Below are 10712 nucleotides of genomic sequence, written 5' to 3'. Positions count from 1 at the left end.
AATATTTAAGAAAATATCACAACTTTAATGCTTAAAGTTAAATGTCGAGAACAAATTGTTTCGAACAAAATACCTATGAAAGAGAGTCAGACATGTAATCACAGATATATAGATAAATACTTTTAGTATGTTTTTAGGGGTGAGTACAAACTTTTGGACGTCAGTGTACTTTCGACTGTTGCAAATTTTGAAGTTTTGACTACCCTATGTTCAAACGATGCCATTTATGGTAGATATCATCCTTTCAAAATTTGGAATGATTCGAATAAAATTTTGCTGCCATTTTTAAATTGTTGGTGCATGCAACAAGCGAACTAGCTTCATAATGATAGAAAAAGATTTATCCAAACGTTGAACCAAAATGTGGTTTTCAGCAAAGTTGTAGCTGGGAAGATGTCAATTCATTCGAGCTTTTCCATAGAATAGTATGATGAGAACTTAGAGGGCTGATGTTAGACTTTTCCATAGTTATCTCCATATAAACTTTTAAAAGCGTGTGCTCAGCCAAATTTCATCAAAATCAATTCAAACTTTGGGAGCATGGTTTTTACCATAATTGACATCGTTTGAAACAGGACTGCCAACATAAAATTTACATCAACCGAAGTATACATACACTCAAAAGTGCCTAGCTAACACTTGTTCTGTTTGGTCGTTTGGAACAACATGTCAACTATCATTAGAAAATGAATCTTATGACTTTGACGCATAACATAAAACCCTCTTCCACTCTTTCGAAAATCGTCAACGATCATACCATGTTGAAAGCACCAGTTCTCGTCCGATCACTGAAGTTAAGCAACATCGGGCGCGATTAGTACTTAGATGGGTGAGCGCTTGGGAACGTCGCGTGTCGTTGACCTTTTTGTTCGAAATAGGTTTGGTATCCAACATTATTGTATTCAAAAATTAATACAGTGAACTTCAAGCTAGAGACATTTTCAAACAATTAGCATGGGAATCAATCACTAGGTTTTGCAACTAAAGATGGGAACTGTTGGGACAATTTTAACAACAACTACAGTGAAACCTCCATGAGTCGATGTTCCATGACTTGATATCGACTCATGCAACCACACTAGAAACAAAATTTCATGATTACTCTGATGGTCCCTCGAAACAGCTTTCCAAAGGATTTCTGTTCCATGACTCGATATTTCCATGAGTCGATGGTCCCTCCAATATCGACTCATGAAGGTTTCACTGTAAATCATGGGAAGGGGAACTATCTAGGAAGTGTGCCGATTACATTATTTTCATGATTTTCGCGCATTGTCAAAAATCAGGCTGCAATGCTCTGTTCATTATCATTGCAGAAAAGTGAATGATTTATAATGAATATCAATCAAAGCTGAATCACTGAGATTACTGAATCAGCTGTATGGAATCATACTGGAAATGATTTGTCCATTTGGACTTTCGTCGGGGATTCCGGTTCATAAAGGTATTTTGGCTTTCAATTTTCACCAATCTGACGAGGTGGCCGAGAGGTTAAGGCGTTGGACTGCTAATCCAATGTGCTCTGCACGCGTGGGTTCGAATCCCATCCTCGTCGGTAATTCTTTTTGGTTACACGTAAGACTTCCTTGTCGAAGATATGTAGGAACGACTTTAATTGATTTGCTTTGCAATGCAGAGTCGTACGAATGAGTGAAAGAATAGTCGTTTCGTGAGATCATCATCGTCTTCGTAGTCGAATAATTTATGAAAGGGCATAGAAACTACTTTGGCCAACTCCATTCGTTGTGAAAAGCTGGAGAAGGGATTTGAGCGAAGAGTTTGATAAACAATTTATTTCGAACTCAGTAGCATTTACGAAACCCTCGTGAAGCAGAATGTTCGCAAGTGTGGGAAATGCATACATTTCGATACGAGCATCGGAAATGATATACTGATATACGGTTTCGTTCAAGAAAATGTACATTTTGTACAGATTTGAACTTTTCATAGATGAGATTTCAACGATCTTCTCATCATGAAAATTTGATAAGTTGACAATCAACTATCCAATCAAGGACCAATGAACATTTCCGTAATTTTCAAGGAATATAAAACTGATAAACTGTAACTAGTTCGTTTTGCGTTGTACATCGAAACACCAGTCACAGAAAACTAAAGTACGCGATAAATATCACGAAAGCCTGCATGACAGTTCACGAGAATAACCAAACAGCTGTGAAACAGTTGAAAAATGAGTTTAAAGACTTCTTTTGGTCACAAATAGAGTAATCGTTTTACTTTTATTTGCCATCTCTGACTCTGTCAAATGATTGCTAGACGTGAACTGATATCCATCGCGATGATGCTATTATTGCTGTTTCCTTTCACGGGCTGGCGTCGATAAAGATGTTTGATGCCAATAAATCTGTACATAGAGGTACACTGCCCAACACACACCAAACCACCGCATCCGAAGAAATTGTTTCATTCTCTCTTGTACAGCGTTCGGTAACGATGATGTCATCCGTTGGATTCCGGGCACACCACTACAATGCCAAGCGAACCGATATGCTTACTTTCATTGGCACATATCTTGCTTTCCGCTCCGAAGGGGAGGCCCTAAAAACTGAATCGGCTTTGCGCTCGGCAACGCACATGCGACGAGGTGGCCGAGAGGTTAAGGCGTTGGACTGCTAATCCAATGTGCTCTGCACGCGTGGGTTCGAATCCCATCCTCGTCGAGGAATATTTTTTGATACTGGTTTGTGGGGCGTTTACAGTAGAGGCTTTTTTGAACCATGTGCAGTGCAATTAATTAGGTTAATTAGGCCGTTTTAACTGATTATTGATTATGATTTGATCTTAGTCCTAGCATAGCTGCTTAAATTAATATGTCTTCCTTTCCGTGGCTTACAACAGAATCCCAAATAGATTTTGTTAAAGATTCGAAATTGGTTGAAAAATAGCAAAGTCGTGTAAATTTCATTAAAGGTCATATTTTATAACTTGAAAATTCACCTTTTAGAGCTAGTTCGCGAGAACCGCAACCCCCTTTCCAAGGGAAGTTGTATTGAAGTTCTCCGATCAGGCTGAAACTTTCAGGGATTGTTCTTCTATATAAAAGAAGATGTTTTGCAAAATTTGAGATTTTCATATTAGGGGGAAGTGGGACAACCAGTTTCCATACCAGTTTCCCCTAATATAAAAATCTGAAATTTTGCGTAATATCTTCTTTTATATAGGAAATTAACTCGTGTAAATTTCAGCTCGATCGGAGAACATCAATACAACCTCTCTATGCAATGGGGTTGCGGTACTCGCAAAATGGCTTGAGTTCAAACACTACCCCGAAAAAAATTTTTTTTTCGAAAATTTTTGAAACGGCATATCTGGATCATACCTCAAATGAAAGCCTTTGAGTTGCCCTACAAAATGTCATATTTAGTTTTTTGACCTAGTTCGGTTGACAAGAAAAAAATCGATTTGAATATCACTAAATTTTTTATGATAAACTCGTTTTTCTTGATTTGAAGTACTTTCAAAATCCAAACACCATGCCAACCTTAAAGTTTTTATAACGTAGAGTAATCATGCCAAATTTCAAAATAATCCGTGCACTTTTACAATAGTTATAATAATTTTTGTGTTTTAGCATGTTTAGTGACATGAAATCATTGGGGGTCATTTTGTCCCACTGCCCCCTAATATAAAAATCTTAAATTTTGCAAAACACGTTCTTTTATATAGAAGAACAATCCCTGAAAATTTCAGCCTGATCGAAGAACATCGATACAAGAAGGGGTTGCGGCTCTCGCGAACTGGCTCTTAAGTCGCTTCTCTCTAAATCTTAATATTTTAGTTCAAAATGTGAGTTTTTATTTGTTATGCGAAGAGCAAAAGAGCATACGAATATTTAATTTCGAGAACTTTCATATAATCTACCATCATTTTCGAGCTACTGTAAAATCTATAAAGTTTTAGGGGAGACTCTACGAGCATTAAAATTTTATGGTGCAAAATATTTCAGATGTAAAGTGGGGCAAGATTTTTTTTTTTTCAAGATTTCTAGCTTAATTTAAAACAATTTTTTTAAATGCTATGGTGGTTCAAATGCTACTCAAGTAAGAGTTTTCCACTTCAAATATCATAGAAATTGATTAAGATTAAGTTATGGTCATTTGTTGGTTTTAGACGTGAAAATTGAAATTTTCGGTAAAACTTTCATTTCATGGAACAAAATAAAAACAATTGTTATTTATGCAACAAGTTACAAAATGATTTTTTCAGCACGAGTCGTGGCATTTATCCAACGATGCTTGCAGAGTTTTGCAACGAGTAGCATCCAACATTTTTTTCTATTACGAAAAATGCCGAATCAGAACCTAGTTGACTGAGTTACTTGAAGATTAAGATGAAGATGAAAAAAAAGATGAATCAAAGTCCCCAGACAGTATGCAAAAGGTCACGGTTTACTGGACATTAGGGTTTCCCAAAGTTTAACTTTGTCAGAAAACTTGAGGGATCAACCTTCAAATGGTAGCTAAGGATGTTACAATCAAAATTTTGTATGAGGGAATTCTGAGAAATGGCGTTTAGAGGTTGCCATGTCGAGATTTTTGAAAAAAAGTTCGATTTTCGTGAGTTATTTCAAACAAATATTTCTAGTTCAGCATAATTACATTAAACCCACATTTTTTATATTTTTGCAGATCCATTGGGGTGATATAGATAGGATGCTGAAAAAAAATCATTCTCTGTACGTTTTGAACGGAAATTTTGTCCACTTTCATTTTATATCATCAAAAATGGGTATCAAACTTAACGCTAGAATTCAAGCGTGTGCTTGAATAAGGGCGTAAGTCGCATGGTCGATTTCTCTTCATCGATCTTCTCTTTTGTGAATAAAAGTGACAAGATGCAAGTTTGTGAGCATTTTCCACTTCAGACCGCTTGGCATCGAGGCAATCTTACGTCACGAGGTGAAAAAATGATGATAAAGTTGCATTTTTTTAAGTAAAATGGATGACTGTTATGTTATTCCAACCGTCAGTCCTTGTATGGAATAAATACGAAAGCAAACTAAAACCTGTCCACCAAATTATAAACCCAGCCTTATTCAACAACAATTGTATTGAAACACGATGTGCCGTTGGATTTTCTCCGATTTATGGGATCATATGTTGGAGATTGTATCATATTTATATGATATTGAGCAAAAAAGATCTAGAAAGGCACATGTATGTCCTCAGTAAATCTTGAATACCACTAAAACGTGTAAGGTTAGGGGTATGATGTCTTCGGCAAAGTTTTTCCTTAAAAAATTTCATATTCCAATAAATAAAGAATACCTAATACCTAACTAAGTTTGATAACCCAATACCCAATAGAAGATTATTTTTCCTCCCTTTTTCTGGAAATACTTGATGCATGTCATCAAGTAGATGAGATTAATTAAAGGAATTTGTTCTGAGATACGTCAGAGAATTCCTTCAAGAACTCTTCTAGAGATTCTTCCAGAAATACCACTAATTTTCGTGCTGGAATGTTTACAGAATTTGTAACAAACTGAAGAATTTCTGAACTTTCCGAGCAAATCTACCAGAAACTGTATAAGGTTCAGGGGCACAAGTCGGTTACCTTTGATTCCGACATACAGTTGTGTTCAGAATATTAGTAGTGGAAGCCGATTTTCATACAAAATGCTCAACTTTGGCATGCTGTAACTTTGTTTCCATATGAGCAATCCGCATGAAATTTTGTGAACTACAAATATACTCAATTTCATTAGCACAAGATTTGAAAATGTTCATACTACCGGCTAAAAAGTTAAGCACCAGGTGAAATCGCTCAAAATAATAGTAGTTTTAATAATTTATATATCTGCTGTATTTTAAGTTTTTGAATTTTTTTTTTACTCATCGTTTCAACCATTTCAATCCAAGCCATGAATGTATAAACAAGCCATTTTTTTTACAAAATTGTTGCTGAACAAAAATTTACAAAAGAAAAACTACTATTATTTTGAGCGATTTTACCTGGTGCTTAACTTTTTAGCCGGTAGTGTGAAAATTTTCAAATCTTTTGATAATGAAATTGAGTATATTTGCCAAAATTTCATGCCGATTGCTCATATGGAATCAAAGTTACAGTATGCCAAAGTTGAGCATTTTGTATGAAAATCAACTTTCACTACTATTATTCTGAACACAACTGTACCTGTTGATTTCCTTAAGACATACCCAGTTATTTTAGTACCTTTCTGGCTTTGGCAATGTTGTTAAGCACATTCTAAACTATACCTTAGATCCAACTGACTCTGAGTATGTGATTCAGCTTAGAGTTCCAGTTCTCTATGATTCTGAGATTCATCAGTTTTCTCACAATTATCTTCGTAAATTTTTCGTCAATCTTTTCCAAGATTTCATCCAGTAATACTCAGAGCAAGTTTTGCAGAAATTTATCTCGCAACTCTACACCACCTATTTTTTTTCCTTTTTCTTATATTCGCAGGATACAAAATGCGGTGGGATATACCGTACTGCCACGCATACCTTTGATAATAATACATAGAATAAAAAAATAAAGGCGTCAAGTCATGTCTCGGATGAAGAACTGTAAAGAAATATTTCAAATTCAAATTATTTCGGAGTATGACTGGTATAGAAAATCACAAAGGGTAGAGTGAAAAAAAGTAATTTATAAAAAATGCCGTTACGTAGAATTTTGAGATCCTTGTCGTTCAGGTATGGGTTAAGCTAAAGGAACAGCTGTGATATTTTAGTTAAGCGGAAATCGAGCGCCCGACTTGAGGTGAAACAGTATAGAATCAACTTCTAAGATTGTACTGAAACTTCAAAGGCACAAATCTCGCGAAGAAAACATCCAACAACAGTGAACTTTTTATTTTGGCTTTATGCACTAGCAGAAAGTTTAAAATAAGAAGATCAGAAACGTTTGCCAACTATTTCTCCAGTTTTGTGCCTTTGAAAACGTGAGTAGGGGCACATGGCGGCCATTGTGACGGCCATCTTTGGATTCTGAGATGTTTCACCTTAACATCAAACCATTTTTTCCAGATCATCAGCTGACATATGCCTACATATTTCATGTGAAATATTGTAGTTTGTTCGATCAATAGATAGACAAACATTATCATTTAACCCGTATAGATCTGAGTGAATGAAAAAAATCTAAAACCCTCACCGCTCAGCGAATTCTTAATGGATTCAAATGATTTTTTGTCAGTATACTGGTACACATATCTAGTTTCTAGAAGTGGCCAGAGGAACGCAGAAATATTCCTGTGGCTGGATTTATTACGGTGGATCACTGGGTCAGGTCGGGTGAGAAGGGTACTGTGCGTTTGTGCCCCTGGAGGCATGCAAATTTCAAGTCACAGATAATTTCCGGAATCGGCTATAATGTGGGCACTACATGACGGAGTTTTAAGAAAATTACATCAGTGTAAACTTTTTGAGAAACGATTGGATTGGATAACTATAAGTTTTGCATTTGATTGATCCTATAAATGACCATTTTCGGGTCCAAGGACGCCTCAAACTTACAATAAAGTGGCCAATTTCTAGCTGAACATCTGTGCCCAGCTTACGGGAAAGCATTTTAGTGCATAATTATGTTTTATTTCTACTTTTCGAGAATTGAAATGATTAAGTATCCAACAAATCTATAGTCGGTTCTTCCGGGCATTACGTCCAAATGGCGACATCTGGTACATTTTAAACGGTGCAAAACTCTTAATTTGTAATGTTGAATATCAGATCTAAATGATTTATGCAATTTAAAGTTATTAGCATTGCAAAAAAATAAAGGTAACTTGGAATGTCCCAAAAAATAGCCCTTTTTTACCCGACCTGACCCAGTGACCCACCGGAATAACTCCGGCCACAGGAATATTTCCGAGTTCCTCTGGCTACCTCTAGAAACTAGATATGTTGGCCAGTGAACTGGCAAACATTCATTAGAATCCGTTGAGAATTCGCTGAGCGCCTATACGGGTTAAAAGGCGTAATGTCTGAAGCTGGCTTTCTCACCAGTTTTGTTTTAGTAAGAAACAAATTTCGCATGTTTCAAATTGTACACTCTCAAACTTACGTGGGAAGGATTTTCAATAATCTCAACACTTGCTCGCAACGATTGTGTATTGTTATAATCACATATTTTATATATATTTATTTCTTGTTATTATTATATAATATTTTGGTAATTATATATTAATTTCCATGTTTTGTTTTTTCATTTTGTTTTGCTCATAACGCGTTCTCTATCGTGTCGGTTGCATGTTTTATGGGTCTGTGTGTTTTTTAACTGTTCTTGGTTAAAATTTTTATACCGTTCTGGTTTTGGTTGTCTTGTTTTTGACTTGTTTCCACGATAACCTGGATCGTACATCTTTTTTCATTTGTTTTTTTTTCAGTGATATTCTTGAATTCTTCCTGATTGATCCCCGGTCTGTGCGGTCAGACACTTCAAAAGTATCAAACCATGCTCTACGGATGTGGCATTGGCTATTTCTTTGCTTTGAGATTGGAACCCAGCTTCGGGTTCATTTAATAAGATGTAAGGGCACATCGAATCGAGCTGTTCTATACGATTGAAGTGGGCTGTTTCGAAACAGCGCACGTCATTAACTGAATCATCGAACGTGATGTAAGAAAGTGTTTGTGTGTATGCGCAGGTGAGATAGAATTGAAACATCTCGCGGAACGTGTCGCAAGACTTTCCGATGTAGGTTCGATGATGATTCGTGTTTGAAGGTTCTTACAGGAAATATTTGTTCGCTCAATTACGGTGGGATACTTTCAAAAAGGGAGAGGGTGGTAGATTGAAATTTATTCGTTTTTTCAGTTGATGACGTTTCCCTACTGTTTAAATTTTCGATTTTTTTCTTTCGAAAATAAACGGTAAGCATTAGTTTGTCTTAGAAAGTAGAAACATAACTAAAAGATTGTCCGCAAATAAATCTGGCAAGAATGATGTGATTCGCATGTCTAGTTGTCGGAAAATACGAGAGATTGTACGCTAATGATCGTCAACAAAAACAGTAAATAAATAGCACGAATCTCCTAAATACAACATCGATAAATTATGCACAACAGTTAAACTTTGTGTATTCTGTTTCTTTTTATGCAATATTTTCCTTTTGCTTTCTCGATTTTGTGCTCGTCTGTTATATCCTAGTTTATTACACATTGCGTCTACTACGTTTTTAATCTCTGCTTTTTTTTAAAACCACGACCATCATGTTTGTAAGGATCTAGTATAAAAGTGATCAGAATGTCGGTTTGGTGACAGTGTTCATCACTTTATTGTGTTTGCATCCTTACACCCTCTGTAACATCCAGTGCACTATTTTACTGCTGTCAGTTATTATATGTTATCATAAATATTTATATATTCATATACATACTGCTTAGTGCATTCACTTGTTGTTTACTCTTTCTTCTAATCGCTTTCTTAATATGTTTGACCTTTCAGTTTTGTTACTTTATCCGCAGACATTAATTTCGTTTTCTCATTTCTGTATGTATATCTTTCAGCTTTTATTTAGGTAATATGTGTTACGCATTCATTTTTCTTCTCTCAAAGTTATTCCACCACGATGCTGCTTCTGCTGCAATATGATTTAGAATAATAATATAGTGTTCTTTAATCTACCTAAACATTTAACTAATTTACACGGATTTTCTTTTATTTCTCTTCAACTGTATTCTGCATTTTATGTTTTGCTGTTTGTCTTCTGCGGCTGATTTGGTTACTTTGTCAGTATCTTGAACAAAAACTTGTTATCATATCAATACACAACAATAAGCTATCAACAAAAATATGTTTCTGACTTGTTTCTTGCTTCTCCGTAATGGAAATGTGTGTAACACGGGGAACGATTTTATCCTGCTCTAATGGGAAGATTTTCATTTTAGTGTGTTGGAAATGTGTGTTCTTCTAAATATTGGAGGACCCAGTTTTTTCCGCACTGGTTTCTATGATTCGTGTGGTGGGAGTATGTACGATTCAGTGTAATAACTTCTGTCTCCGATGGCATACGCATTTCGCAAAACAAAACCTACCTCGCACATGTTGGCTTCGTTCAACATGATTTTAAACACACTAATCGAAGTTTTCAAAATAATAAAAATTCGATTGTTTATACCTGCCTAACGCCGGAATCTATGTATTTTAAAATCTCATAGTTTTTTTTTTTTGGTTTTCTCTTCTAATACAGTACTTTATTTCTTCTTCATATATTCAGACGGATTTTCATTTTCTCTGTATTTATTCATCGCTGAACAATTCCTGCATTATACTCTTCCATCATTTTGTAAATGCCTAATGAAACAACGTTACCGTTCTTTTTCCTAATCCTCCACCTTCAATTATCCTTTCTTTGCACAATTCTGTTTTGTTTTGATGTGTCCACTCAGAAAGTAATGCTACATATAGAAAACGATGAACAAGGAACCAACTTAGTTTTTCTTTTGTCTTACTTTAGTTGCAAATACGTCCAGCTGTTCTGGACAATAAAAATGAGCAACTCTAGCATGAAATGCATGCCGTGAAGTTTACGAAATCTTTTTGTTTTTTAATGCTCAATCGATAAGAAATGTTCGAAAAATAACTAACATAAACACGTTGATTTTCGAGGAATCGAAAAAAACTACTCCTTTAATGCCTTTTCAATAATTTATTTCTCCATTTAGAATTACGTTTCTTACTGAATAGGATGTTCTTCATATCATTACACCAAATGATCATAA

The 10712-nt window shown here is 35.4% G+C and overlaps 2 non-coding genes across 2 annotated transcripts; both read left to right on the top strand.

Moving 5' to 3' along the window:
• The first annotated feature begins 1473 nt into the window (after positions 1-1473).
• Trnas-gcu lies at positions 1474-1555 on the top strand. The gene has a single exon. It is a non-coding gene; the product is annotated as a tRNA-Ser (tRNA).
• Positions 1556-2599: 1044 nt separating this feature from the next.
• Positions 2600-2681, top strand: Trnas-gcu. The gene has a single exon. It is a non-coding gene; the product is annotated as a tRNA-Ser (tRNA).
• The last annotated feature ends 8031 nt before the right edge of the window (positions 2682-10712 follow it).

The sequence above is a fragment of the Aedes aegypti genome, chromosome 3, assembly GCF_002204515.2.
Source record: "Aedes aegypti strain LVP_AGWG chromosome 3, AaegL5.0 Primary Assembly, whole genome shotgun sequence".
Lineage (NCBI taxonomy): Eukaryota > Metazoa > Arthropoda > Insecta > Diptera > Culicidae > Aedes > Aedes aegypti.
Note: the sequence above shows the minus strand (reverse complement) of the source record. Positions and strands in the feature narration are given on the sequence as shown.